This window comes from Notechis scutatus, chromosome Z (assembly GCF_049901735.1).
Source record: "Notechis scutatus isolate UNSWTSFEM ecotype Mainland chromosome Z, rNotScu1.2, whole genome shotgun sequence".
Lineage (NCBI taxonomy): Eukaryota > Metazoa > Chordata > Lepidosauria > Squamata > Elapidae > Notechis > Notechis scutatus.
Genome location: NC_142025.1, coordinates 27,050,562 through 27,063,584, shown reverse-complemented (window position 1 = coordinate 27,063,584; position 13,023 = coordinate 27,050,562). Strand labels below are relative to the sequence as shown.

At 37.4% G+C, this 13,023-nt stretch overlaps 1 long non-coding RNA gene across 1 annotated transcript in view; it reads right to left on the bottom strand.

Moving 5' to 3' along the window:
* Nucleotides 1-3,668: 3,668 nt before the first annotated feature.
* Nucleotides 3,669-13,023, bottom strand: part of LOC148128802 (uncharacterized) — an 80,301-nt gene continuing 70,946 nt past the window's right edge. Inside the window, exon 3 of the long non-coding RNA XR_015746004.1 lies at nt 3,669-3,912. This is a non-coding gene — a long non-coding RNA (uncharacterized LOC148128802). The remainder of the gene's footprint in view (nt 3,913-13,023) is intronic.

Sequence of the window (13,023 nt, the reverse complement as noted above, 5' to 3'; positions counted from 1 at the left end):
TCCAACCATCAGCCATCCTCATGACATGCCCAAACCAGCATAGATGTCACCGTTTCAATAGTGTATATATGCTAGAAATTCCAGCACATTCCAAGATTGCACTATTTGGAACTTTGTCATGCCAGGTGATGCCAAGAGTACATTGGAGACAGCGCGTATGAAAGGTGTTCAACTTTCTCTCATGCCATGTGTAAAGGGTCCAAGATAATCTTGTAAATATGATTGTGCTTGTCTTCTTCTTTGCTATAGTTCAATGTTTTAGGAAGGTGCACGTCTAACCCACTTCCAAATGTTATCTAGATGTTTGGCATTAAAATATGCACTTTTAAAAATTTTCCTTAAGAGCCATATCTGTCTTACAGATTTATTTTTTACATCACTCAAAAGTGCTACTATTCTTAAATTTCAATTTTTAAAACATTTGCTTATGGTATACTTTTCCCAATTTTTGGAAATCTACAGTTTAGTTTATGCCTGGTTTCTAACATAAAAGCACCTATCCATTTCCCAAATGACCTCAGGGAAGCAAATTTAATGAAATATTCCTTCTGAGTTGTTTCCTGGAACTGAAGCAAAAACAGGGCCAGCAGTTTTTAAGTCACCCTGAAAAATATTCACTGAATTTTGTAAAATGTGTAATACTATTCTGTTTGAAAAATGATAAATACACTTACCCTGCAAACTTGCAATATTAACTGTGCTTACAAAGTAGCATTATGAAAAACAATAAATGCTGAATGCAACTTTCTTTTTTTTAAATATGAGCATTGTCATATTCAAGGTCATTGCATAAGAGAGCCTGATCTTTAGTTTAAAGTTGAAACAGCTGAATATTTGGGATAGTTCTTGCTCAGATATTAAGTCTGGTTGTTCTAATTATTTGATAATTAGAAATTTTACAATGGCAGGGATGTATCTTTTGGAGACATATGCAATGCATTTAAAACCAAGAATAAAAATTATCTGCTTTTTGCATACATTATAATTTAGCAAATGAGAAAGCAAAATATTACATAGCTTGTTTGGGTAGTGGGCATTGAACAAAACAATCAACACACACAGCACACACAACACACATACACGGGGAGGAGGGATTTTCTTATCTATTGCCTATAATCATGCAGAGCCATCTCTCTGGGCACACAAGCCATCGCCTCAGCTCAGCTCTGCCATGCATGAGCATACACATGCTTCCTGCTGGCCTGCTAGTCTTTGGGTCTCTGTCGCGCATGTGCAGGTGGTAGGGTATGCGCGGGAGTTGTGTGCGCATGGGGTGGGTGCACACATGGGGTCAAACACACAGGTATGGGGGTAGGGCACATATGTGGGAGCCACGCGCACATGCACACAAGGATGGGGCGCACACCCAGGGATTGCACAGGCATGCGAGGGCCGGGCACATGCATGTTGGTCATGTACACATGCACAGGAGGCATGGGGGAATGCATGCATGCATGGCAAAAGGGTGCATTTGTGGGATGTGCATGTATGCTTTGGGCATTTGGTGTTGAAAAGGTTAGTCATCACTGGTCTATAACTTTGCAGTTTGAAATTTAATTAATTTAACCATATTAATTTTAGAAAACTTTATTTATTTTACGTTATCTTTTATATTTAGCTTTTATAAGTAGAAAAATGGGTTGCTAGAATTATAAGCATACTTCTGTGCAACTTGATCTGCACAGTACTCTAATATTCATTAAAATGGAAATTCCTTAAGTATAATTAGTTCATGATGGCTGCCGCAGTTCTCTATGCCTGGAGAACATGACCTTTGCAATGATAATAATGTTATTTTCTACTAATGATTTTCAAAATGCTTTTGCTTTCTACTAAGGGTACAGCAGAGCCATATTGTGCAGATGGTACAAATACCTAGATATCTGTTTTTCTGCTCTAATTTTCCTTTTCTTTCTCAATTGAAAATTCTTTGTTCATGTGTATATCCAATACAATGCCCATATAATAAGTTTAATTTCAAGCCCAGTTCATTTCAAACCTATTTACATGTTCAATAGCACTGTCCATGGTGAATATCTCTATTTACTTCTGGAGTCCCTGCTATATTATCTTATTCTTTTTCTGGAATAATTTCTGGTTCTAAAATAAAATATTGGAATCTATGTTATTGTTCATACACAACACATACATGCATACATACATGCATGCATATTCCTGATAAATTTTGATTAATTGAACTACAAGATATTGACCAGGTTGTTCTATTTCTTATATCTTACATCTTATTGCTCATATCTTATTGCTCATATCTTACATTATATCCACGTATTACAGTGAGTTTTAGCTGCTTATTATAATTATAATTATCTAACCAATACAAGTAAATATTGTCCAAGGTTGGGGAAAAATGGGTCTGGTAAAATATTAAAAGTTGATAGTAATATCTAATAGTGAATTTTATTTTGCATTTTTATAAAAAATATTCAAAGTTACAATGGCATTGAAAAAAGTGACATGAGCATTTTTCACACTTACAACTGTTGCAGCATCCCCACAGTCTTGAGAGGCCAGGCAAGGAGATGCATGCCTCGATGTGAGTGATATTGAGTTGGCCACACCCAGCCAATAACATGACCACCAAGCCATGCCCACCAACTGAGCCATGCCCACAAAACCGGTTGTTAAAAAATTTGAATCCCACCCCTGGAAAGCGCCCTAGAGGGAAACCACCATTGTGATATAAGGATATCTGCAAGAGGGATCTAAAGGCCTTGGGAATGGACATCAACAGGTGAGAAATCTTTATCTCTGATTGTTCAGCTAGGAGGCTAAAGATGTAGCATGGCCTTCTTCAATTCGAAGAGACACTTGTTCAGCAGGCTGAGGCAAAGAAGTAATCCCAGAACCAGTGAAATCCAGGGGCCTAAAACAGCATCCAGTGTAGCTAAAAAGGACAATTCGTGAGTGGCAATCCCTTCCACACTGAGGACAGATACTGTATTATTAAAGGTATCAGCTTGAGCAGAGCTGGAAATGGACATTTCAATATATTGTATACACACACACACACACACACACACACACACACACATCCTGTAACTTCACCTTCCACTCTGAAAATATCACTGTTGATGTATGAAGAGAAAAAGGGTTTGCATGCTTCTACCTGGGTTTTATGACTTAAAATCTTGCTACCCAAGTCTTTGGGTCTGCATTGAATACTGTATACTGTTTATATCTTAGAATAATAAAATATTTGATTTCTTTTACTAGTAGAAGCTATGAAGTTTTACGTTAACTTAAACTTCTAGACAAGTTTGAAATAGTATCTCACTTCAACTATATGGTTGCGGTGTAGTTCATATTTAAAAAGGTAAAAAGTTGTCAAATCCCTTTCCAAACTTTGTAGCTCCATGTAAATTCAGTGAAAAAAAATACTACGTAAGCTCCTTCTATTGTAATAAAAAAATGTTAATTTCTATTGTCTAAAAAATGTAATATTAATCATTTACCTATAATAGAACTAATTTTTCTAATTTGGTAGATTACATTGTATTACATTGATAAGTTATCAAAAATATCAATCAAGACATCAGGCTACTTCTCTCCTCAAAAGTAGACTATAGCAAACTTATACCTTATAGATGTAAACACAATAGAATATACTTAAAAGCTCACCAAAACTGTTTTTTGGGTTTCCATTGTTCAGCTGTTTTAATCTTTTCTGGTGTGATTTCCCATGATAATGAATTTGTGCCTGCGCAGCAGAATTCAGTTGAATGTTGCATACATTGCATAAAGTAAAACTGGTGTGTTTCTTCTCTCTTTCTTCCTCTTCCTCACTATCTTTGGTTGTTAATTCTGCATCACTTTCATGAAAATACATTAAATCTGAAGTATAGGATATATTGTCTTGGAATGAAATCGGACTCCCAGGCTTCTTCATTGTTTCTAAAATAAACATAAGAAAGAACTATGAGTGATATGCATCCTGAATGTCAACTTGTAAAAAGCAGAAGGGCTGCATTTAAATCCACTCCATACCATCTCATGCAGTAATGAGAATTATCATATAATTGGGTTCATTGAATATTTGGAGTATGCAAGTGTGTAAAAAAGAACAGATTGTAAGGAAAAAAACTAAATGGAATGCCTTTAGCTACAGAGTAATCTGAAATGTCTTCTATACATTTTCCATCTGGAAAATGTCTGACTTGCTTTCTTTGCTCATCTCTTAAGTTTTGGTTTCCCCCAAAGTCACCTAGTGAGTTCTCATGCCCATGGCAGGATTAAAATTTATACTCTCCTAGTTTCTAGCCTGCTCAAACTAGCCTATCTTGATTTTGCTTGTAAGTCCCCTTTTTAAAATTAATGTTCAAAACTGAAACTGATAACATTTGAAACTTTTCACAAAATAATGTACTAAGAGTTAGCTTCTTCGTTACAGTTGATTCTGATATTTGCCATCATTTTAAATCATAAACATGCCTCAAATTTAAAGTAATTGTCTCAATTAAATGCCTCAGATTTAAAATAATTACATTTTAAAAATTCTGAATCCAAGAAACAAATATAAAGCATACTTAATGCCTTGTAACAAATAGAAATTCTTAAAGCAACATGTCAGGCTCTTAAAACATAATCATATGCTGCTGTAATTTCACATCTTCTGATATTGTCAAGAAATAAAAATGTCAGAATGTGGTAATTTTAAAAAATTAAACTCGAATTAAAAAATGGACTGTCTCAGTCTTGAACTGCTAATGAATTCCTGTAAATTTAGAAGCTATTTCATATCAGTATAAAGTATTGAACTGAACTTCTATTAGTTTTGAACATTTAAAATACTATGAGAAGCAATACTATTTAAAATACTATGAGAAGCAATACTATTTAAAATACTATGACAAGCAATAAAAGATTTGTCTAGGATAGTTTTAACCTGCTAAGAACATAATGACATGACATTACTTACAAAAATATAAACATCTGAAATAACTGAGACACTCCCTGAAGTTTCAAGAAACTACTCTTATTATTATCACTAAAATAATTATTACTACAGTTTTCATCCTCTCCTAGTGTTGAAAATAGTATGAAATACTGATACATCCAATTATATTTCAAGAAGATACCAATTTTTCTGGAAAAATATATGAAAGGTAAGTTGACAAGACATATATTGCTAAGTTGATAGAACACTCCCTGAGTGAAGCCACTTAAACAATCTATATGTAAAATAGTAATTTTAGCAGAGTATTCCTAAAATTATATATAAATGATGTGATTTGGGTTAGTCAACATGATGTTATCTAGAGCTTTACAGTCAGTAAAAAGAAGTTCTTCTTCCAAGAATTTACAATATAAAAAGGTTAGGGAGCAATGAAACACCTTTGCATGGGAAAGATCAGGGATCCTCCCACTAATAGCTAATAAAATATAAAAAAAGTAATGCTTACAAAATTAAAGGAAAGGAACATGGGAGAGCAAGCATTAAATAAATAAAATGAAATAATACCAGTAGCATCACAAGAGGCTATCATTTATATTTTCCAGGTTAAGTACATCTGTAGTGAAAGTATTCCCCACTAGAGAGCATGAATTTAAAATTATAAAGTACTTCTATGTATTTATAATAATTTTTTATTTATACAGATGTACACCTGTACCAACATTTTTTATCTTTTCAGTCAGTTCAAAAATCAAATCTACACAGCATAAATTACACATATATTGTGATTAACATGAGTTAAATAAAATTGTGCATAAACAGTGGTGGTTATATAGATTCACATGATTGCATTAATAAATTGCATATTGATGAGATAATATACATAATTCTAACATGATTTCAAATTCTTAATATGGATTTACCCTACACAGCAAAAAATCTATGCATTTTTACTGCAATGAAGATTTTCTCCATTTATTTTACTTCAATGAATGTTTTTTATTTTTTTACTCAAAATGTTAAAATACAAACTCCAAAAAGGGAAAAAAAGAAAATACAAAAACAAAACTAAACAAGATGAAAATGTGAAATAAAAAAGCATACATTTAAATTGTCCTCCCCAGTTGAACACTGATAAATATATTTCAAGAATATATATATATATATATATATATATATATATATATATATATATATATATATATATATATATATATATATATATATATATATATATATATATATATATTCTTAAATTTTGATTGTGGTATTTATATATATATATGGTATTCAGCTTTGTTCGGGTATTTTCCTACGTCATTATAGTTGTGCTTTTAAAGTTGTAGCAACATTTCGGCAGAATCTCATCTGCCATCATCAGGTTTCTGTATAGTGTTCGTCTGTGAGTCAGACTTTCACAGCCGTTTCTGTTTTAAATTTGGTGCTACCCTATGCTGTGCCATCCTGATTGGTTGGGAGTCTTGGTCTGTGTTTATTGGTCTTGGAGTTTGCTGTGTTCTGCTTGATTGGTGTTTCTAATATCTTCTGTCTGCTTTGTAGCTTTTTTTGTCTTGATTGGCTGGCAACATTGTGTTCCTGTATTGGAGGCTTTTAGTGCGGCTTGGCTCCAAGTAAACGGACGTCTATCATTTATTAGGAAGTTAGGTTTCATCTGGGTGCCTAGTTGGGGTATGTTTGAGCTGGAGGTATCAGGGGGGGTCTGTTTGTGCCCAGGTGTTTGCCTGGCTTGTGGTGTGGATATTTTTTTTGTTTGAGAGTGCAGGCTTCTAGATAATTGACAGTCTGGTGGAGTCATCTCTTCTATTCATGCTTTCAGGTCTTTTTTCACTCTCTATGGCTTCCCGGATAATTCTGTAGCTGGGGTTTTCTATAGTGGCTAGGATTTTGGTGCCATTGAAGTCGATGCTATGACCTGTGGCTTTCATGTGTTGGACTAGTGAGGAAGTGTGTTTCAGCTTTTTTACTGCATTTTTGTGTTCATCTAGGCAGGTACTTATTCTTCTATTGGTCTGTCCAATGTATGTGGCAGGGCATGATGCACAGGGGACTTCATATGTGCCTTGGTTTTCCAGGTCAATTTTATCTTTGGGGTTTCTAAGGATGGCTGCTATTTTTCTGTCTGTTTTGAAAGCAGTCTTGATGTGATGCCTGTGTAGTATCTTACTGATTTTGTCTGTAGTACCTCTTGTGTAGGGCAGGACAGCTCTTCCATAGGTCTGTTCATCTTCTAGATCTCCATTATGTCTCACTGTGTTTTTGTGGATCAAGCCAGTGATTTTGCTTTTGTGGAAGCTGTTGGCTGTCAGTACTTTAGTCAGGGTGCATAGTTCAGTCTTTATGTGTGTCTTGTCTGCCAGGCGTTTGGTTCTGGCAATTACTGGTTCTTTACAATTAGCAAAACGTTGCTACAACTTTAAAAGCACAACTATAATGATGTGGGAAAATACCTGAACAAAGCTGAATACCATATACGTGTGTGTGTGTGTGTGTGTGTGTGTGTGTGTGTGTGTGTGTGTGTGTGTGTGTGTAAAGTAGATAGATACCAGGTCAAATGGTTGGGTAGGATAAGCAGAATTTTAATAATTTGTTCATAATTTTTTCACAGGAGGGGAACTATTATTCAAGAACTTTTCCGGTTATTTTGGAAATTTATTTGCATGTTTGTATTAACAATATGCCATCAAGTTCAAATAGACATTTCGTGACAACACTGATAAACCTTCTCTAGAATAGATAGATCTAGTCTTAAATGCTCCTTTATATCTTAAAGTAGTGCACTCCCTCATCGTTGTAATTGAATCCATTCACTTTGCTGCTGCTTCTCTTTTCTTCCACCTTTCCCAACATTGTAGACTTCTCAAGGTAGTGGGTCTTCATATAATGTGTTCAAAATATTATCATTTGAGTCTGGTCATGCTTGAATAAGAACTCTGCATTTATTCGTTGTAGATCCATTTGTGTACTATCCTGCAGAGCAATATTATTCTCAAATTTTATTTTTTCCAATCTCAGTTATGCTTCCAATGTCCAACTTTTGCTGCTGAAGATGTCTCTGAGAAAACCACTATCTGCATATTTCTTATTTTTGTACATTTAGTTGTGGCACATCATCTTTTTCACATCTTCCATGCTAGCCTATGTGGGAATTATTATTTGTTCTTTGTGTACGTGCAAGGACAACGGGCCTTCTGGTAGTTGACTGCAACACGGAACAAGGAGCAAGGACAAACTGTTGCCATTTCTTACTCAGAATTGTAGCAAACTTAGACTTTGCAGCTTTGTATGCTTATGTGAATGAGCAGTGCATTTTGTGTGATGTAATGCGTTTGTGACAAGACGCTAACAAAATTGTTACAAGGATTGCTTCTAATAAAAGGGGGTGTCAGAGTCTGCTTTGTGCTCTCATCCCGATCTTGCATCAAGACGTCGTCTCAGTGTTTTCATTCATGAGAGACCACCACAAATGGTGACCCCGACGTGATCATCTGCGAGGTGGTACGTCTTTGGACCATCCATACTCATCAGCTGGCATAGCTTGGGTATACCTCATCCCTGATTCGGTCGCAGGCGATCGCCGTGGATCCCTCGTGAGTATGGGTGGAGGATTCTCTCAGGACCAGAAATTGCACATTGAGGAACTAAGAGAATTAACCAAATGAAATTTTTTTACCTTTAAAAAGGGGGGCGCCCTTCATGCCCCCCTCACAAAAACCTCTATTGAGGAACTCCTACAATACATTTGGCAACACTGCCCTTCTTATCCGGCTAAAGGCAGTATCAAAGCTACAGTATGGAAGGAGATTGGAAAGTACCTTCACGCAAGTCCTAGAGCCCCTTTGTCTATATTAATTGCTTGGAGGGTGGTTTTTGAGGCTCTCTCCTTTCTAGAGCAACCCCTACTTGCCCCCATTTCTGGACCCCCTCCCTATGTGAATTCTGCTGTACAACTCTTGCCCCCCGCTGTGACGCCTGTGTCTCTTAAACCGACTGCCCCCCCGGAGGCAAATGAGGTCAGTAAATCTCCCCCGACAGCTCCAGCTATGCAAGCAGCTTTTCAAACAGGACAGCTGGAGGGGGGGGGATTGACTCCATGCAATTGTTTCCCATTCAGAGGCAAGTTGATAATGCAGGAAATTTACAGGCTGTCTGGAATCCACTGCCTTTATCTCTTTTACGGGAAGTAAAGAAATCTGTGTCCAGGGTTTGCTTCACAGTCTGGGGCAAGCTCAAAAGATGATTCCACAAGATTGGAAAAATTTAATGAGAATAATTCTGAACGGGACACAATACGTGGTACTTGATGCAGAATATCAAAGAGAAGCAATTAACAGAGGAAATAATTTAGGGGGTTTGTATATACCTGATCAAATCTATGGGGCAGGGCAGTTTGCAACTGTGGAGCAGCAGGCAATAAATTTGCAGCCTTTGGTCGCGTGGGGGGAGGCAACCTTGGCAGATTTGATTAAAGCTTGTGCTGTAGTAAGTTTGCAATTTTATAACATGGAGAGCTTGGCTGTAGCTTTGCAAAAGGGTCTTAAACCTACTGGGAATTGCTTCAATTGTGGGAAGCCTGGGCATTTCAAAGCCCAATGCCGGGCCCCAGAGGGAGGTGCTGCTTTTTTTCAGAAGAGTTGGCCTTGCCTCGTTCCTCAGCTTCTATGAAAGGATTTTTGTGATTCCAGGGATTATTGATCAGGATTATACAAATATTATAAAAATTCAATTTTATTCAGATGTACCTGCTAATCTTGCAGCTAGAATGACTCACCCTCATGCCCTCCTCAAAGGAATCTCTGTGGTTCCCGATCTGCTTTATCCTTTCTCAAAACTCTCAGCCATTAACCTTTCTTTTTTTTTTTAACAAATTTTATTAATTTTTAAAGAAATACACAGAAACACAAAACATAAAAGCATAAAAAATCTCTTTTCTGAAAGTTGCTTAGTCCCGGGTCAAAACTCTTCGTACAGACACAAATTCAAATTCATATTCATTTTGCATACCATTCCATATCTTATTGGCATTTTCGGTTTTCTGCGTAGCTTCTCCTCTCTTTTAAGTTTTCTCAATTTTATTTTGTTTATCTCCTCTCAATTTGAATCATAGTGTTTGTTATTCTTTGTCTGTTCTATTTCCAGCTATCCATTTATCTTTCTTCTTTGAAGAAAAACTTCTCCTGTGCACTAAATGGAGTATGATGCCTTTATCTCTTTCCCCTATGTTTATAATACTTAATATAGAACACATAACTTGCATTGGGATTCTGTCTGGTGCGTTCTGAAATTATGCAGTATTGTCAAAACCAATACAGGTTTATTCATTAGTGTTGACAATCATTTATGTCTTAAACATTTTACCCCTTTCGGTTAGATATCATGCCTTTGTGGGAATACTTATGCTTTCCAAAATTGTTTCCCCCCCCCCCACATCCCATGTCTTAAATCATTGTTTCATTACAGTACTCCCCTTTTCTTGGCAGGGATTTCACTAGATTATACTGAGTGTTTTGTCACATTTTGAATTACATATTGTTTCCAATTTTCTATGGTTATTTCTGGATGCAGGTGTAGAAGTGCAGTCTTGTGTGCCTTTCTGGAATCCCCTTTTCAGTGGAATTTGTCCATTATCTCTGGAGAACTTTTGCTTCTTTGCATCTTGCTCCCCACCATTAAGGCTTCTCATCTCTTTCTTTCTCCCTTGCTTCTTCTTCTCCTTGTCCTCTTTACCCCCTTGTCTCTCCACCTCCCTTTTTTCCTTCCCCAACCGAAGTCACTTGTTCATCAAAGATGGCTTCTTCTTTGTCCCAGTCATCCTGTTACATAAGTACAAACCGCCATTTCTAAAAATTGGAAAAGAGTGCCAAGGACATCTTTCCCTTCTTGCTTTTCTTTTTCATATTTTTGATATACAAGTTTCAGTCCATCCACAAGTGATGCCATTGTGTAGACATCCCTCGTAAAATTACAACAATATTTAGGGGCTATTAATTGGACCCGTCCCTATTTCAGCATCACTACACACATGCTCAGCCCCTGTTTGATGCATTAAAGGGAGGAACCACTCAGGGGATAAAATTACCCTTACAGATCATCAATTAAAAATCACCCAGGACTCCAGAATGCATTAAATGTTTGTTTATTTACTCTTAACTTCCTCAATGAGTCCGGATCCCCCCATGCACGGCGGCATCCGTCATTTCGCTTCTTCGCCTCATCCTGAACCCAGACCAATGGTATATTTTTGTCAGCTTCCAGATCCTCAGTGGAAAGGTCCTGCTGAACTTATAACCTGGGGACAGGGTGCGCTGCTGTTTCCTACAACAACAACACCATCTGGGTCCCCAGATGACAAGTAAAGCCTTTTCTACCCAAACCAGCCTTGCCTACATCAGCATCATGAAGCTGCCCGCTGTATTCATCATTTGCTTCCTGGGTTTCCACATCATTCCTGCCGATCGACAGCCACCCCATCCTCCTGCGATGCCTGCATCAAAACTACTCGCATAGCGGAGCGAAAGACCCAATCCACCCATACTTTGAAGCCTGAATGCAACTCCACGACAGTCTCCCCTTGTCTGCATAACAACACTCAATATGCGCGATGTTACACTGCTGAAGGCATTCAGTGCTATGAGCCAAAGGCTGTGGGGCCCATCACCGCCTCGCTGTATGTCTATGCCTACAAAGGAGGATTCAGCTCTGACCTTGCCTCAATGTTCTCAACCAGTCAAGCAAAAAATGGGTACATAACCCATAATGTCACCGAAGGGTACCAACACTTCTGTGTGTTTTGATGCTTGCTTTGCCATCAGCAAAGGCCAAGGTCCTAACGACGCTGCAGGAGTTACCTGCGGCTCACACAGCTGGCAAAGATCTTATCTACAGGAAAAGAAATATCTCTTCCAAAAGGTGTCCGGGACTAACGTGGGGGCCACCACTGTTTACAACTATTGGTATACCCCCATATATATGCTCAATATATAGAAATTATAACCAATGAAACTGCTCTTGCTTTGAAAACACTAGCTAAAGAAAGTGCTTTGTCTAGAACATATATCATGCAAAATCGTTTGGCTTTAGATTATCTTCTTGCCAAAGAAGGAGGAGTGTGTGGAAAATTTAACCTTAGTAATTGTTGTATTGAGGTAGATGATAGTGGAAAAGTTATTCAACAAATTACTGATAGAATGATCAAGATTGCGCATGTACCTGTACAAACATGGAATGGTCTTGATTTTAGAGACATGTTTGGATCCTGGTTCCAAAAATTGCCTGGTTTGCAAGCTATTGTAGCGCTTATTGGTATGATTGCTGCGGGATGTATTATATTGCCTTGTGTATTACCTATCTTTGTACGCACTATTTCTAACAGTTTATCCCTTTTGGCTGAGAAAAAAGCCACTGCGCAGGTAATGGCTCTCTGGAATCAACAAATAACTAACCACTGCCATCCGAAGATGAGATGGGAGAGCCAACCTGTGACAATCCAGACAAGGACAAGATGTTTGTGATGGTTGAAGAAGTCACTAACGCCATGGATAACATCAGCATGCACAGCACTCTTGCCTACGCGCCTGACAAAGGCTGTTATTGGGACTAAACACTCCCTGTCTCTTAAAAAGAAAAACAGAGGAGATGTGGGAATTATTATTTGTTCTTTGTGTACGTGCAAGGACAACGGGCCTTCTGGTAGTTGACTGCAACACGGAACAAGGAGCAAGGACAAACTGTTGCCATTTCTTACTCAGAATTGTAGCAAACTTAGACTTTGCTGCTTTGTATGCTTATGTGAATGAGCAGTGCATTTTGTGTGATGTAATGCGTTTGTGACAAGACACTAACAAAATTGTTACAAGGATTGCTTCTAATAAAAGGGGGTGTCAGAGTCTGCTTTGTGCTCTCATCCCGATCTTGCTTCAAGACGTCGTCTCAGTGTTTTCATTCATGAGAGACCACCACAAGCCTACTAAGTGATGATCTGTTACTTGACTGTTGTTTCTTTTACTGTTAACAGGCAGTCCTAAATGGCAGTTGTTATTTACCACTTCAGGAACTTTATTGTCTGTTATCTGTTGTTATTTGTTTGATCTTAT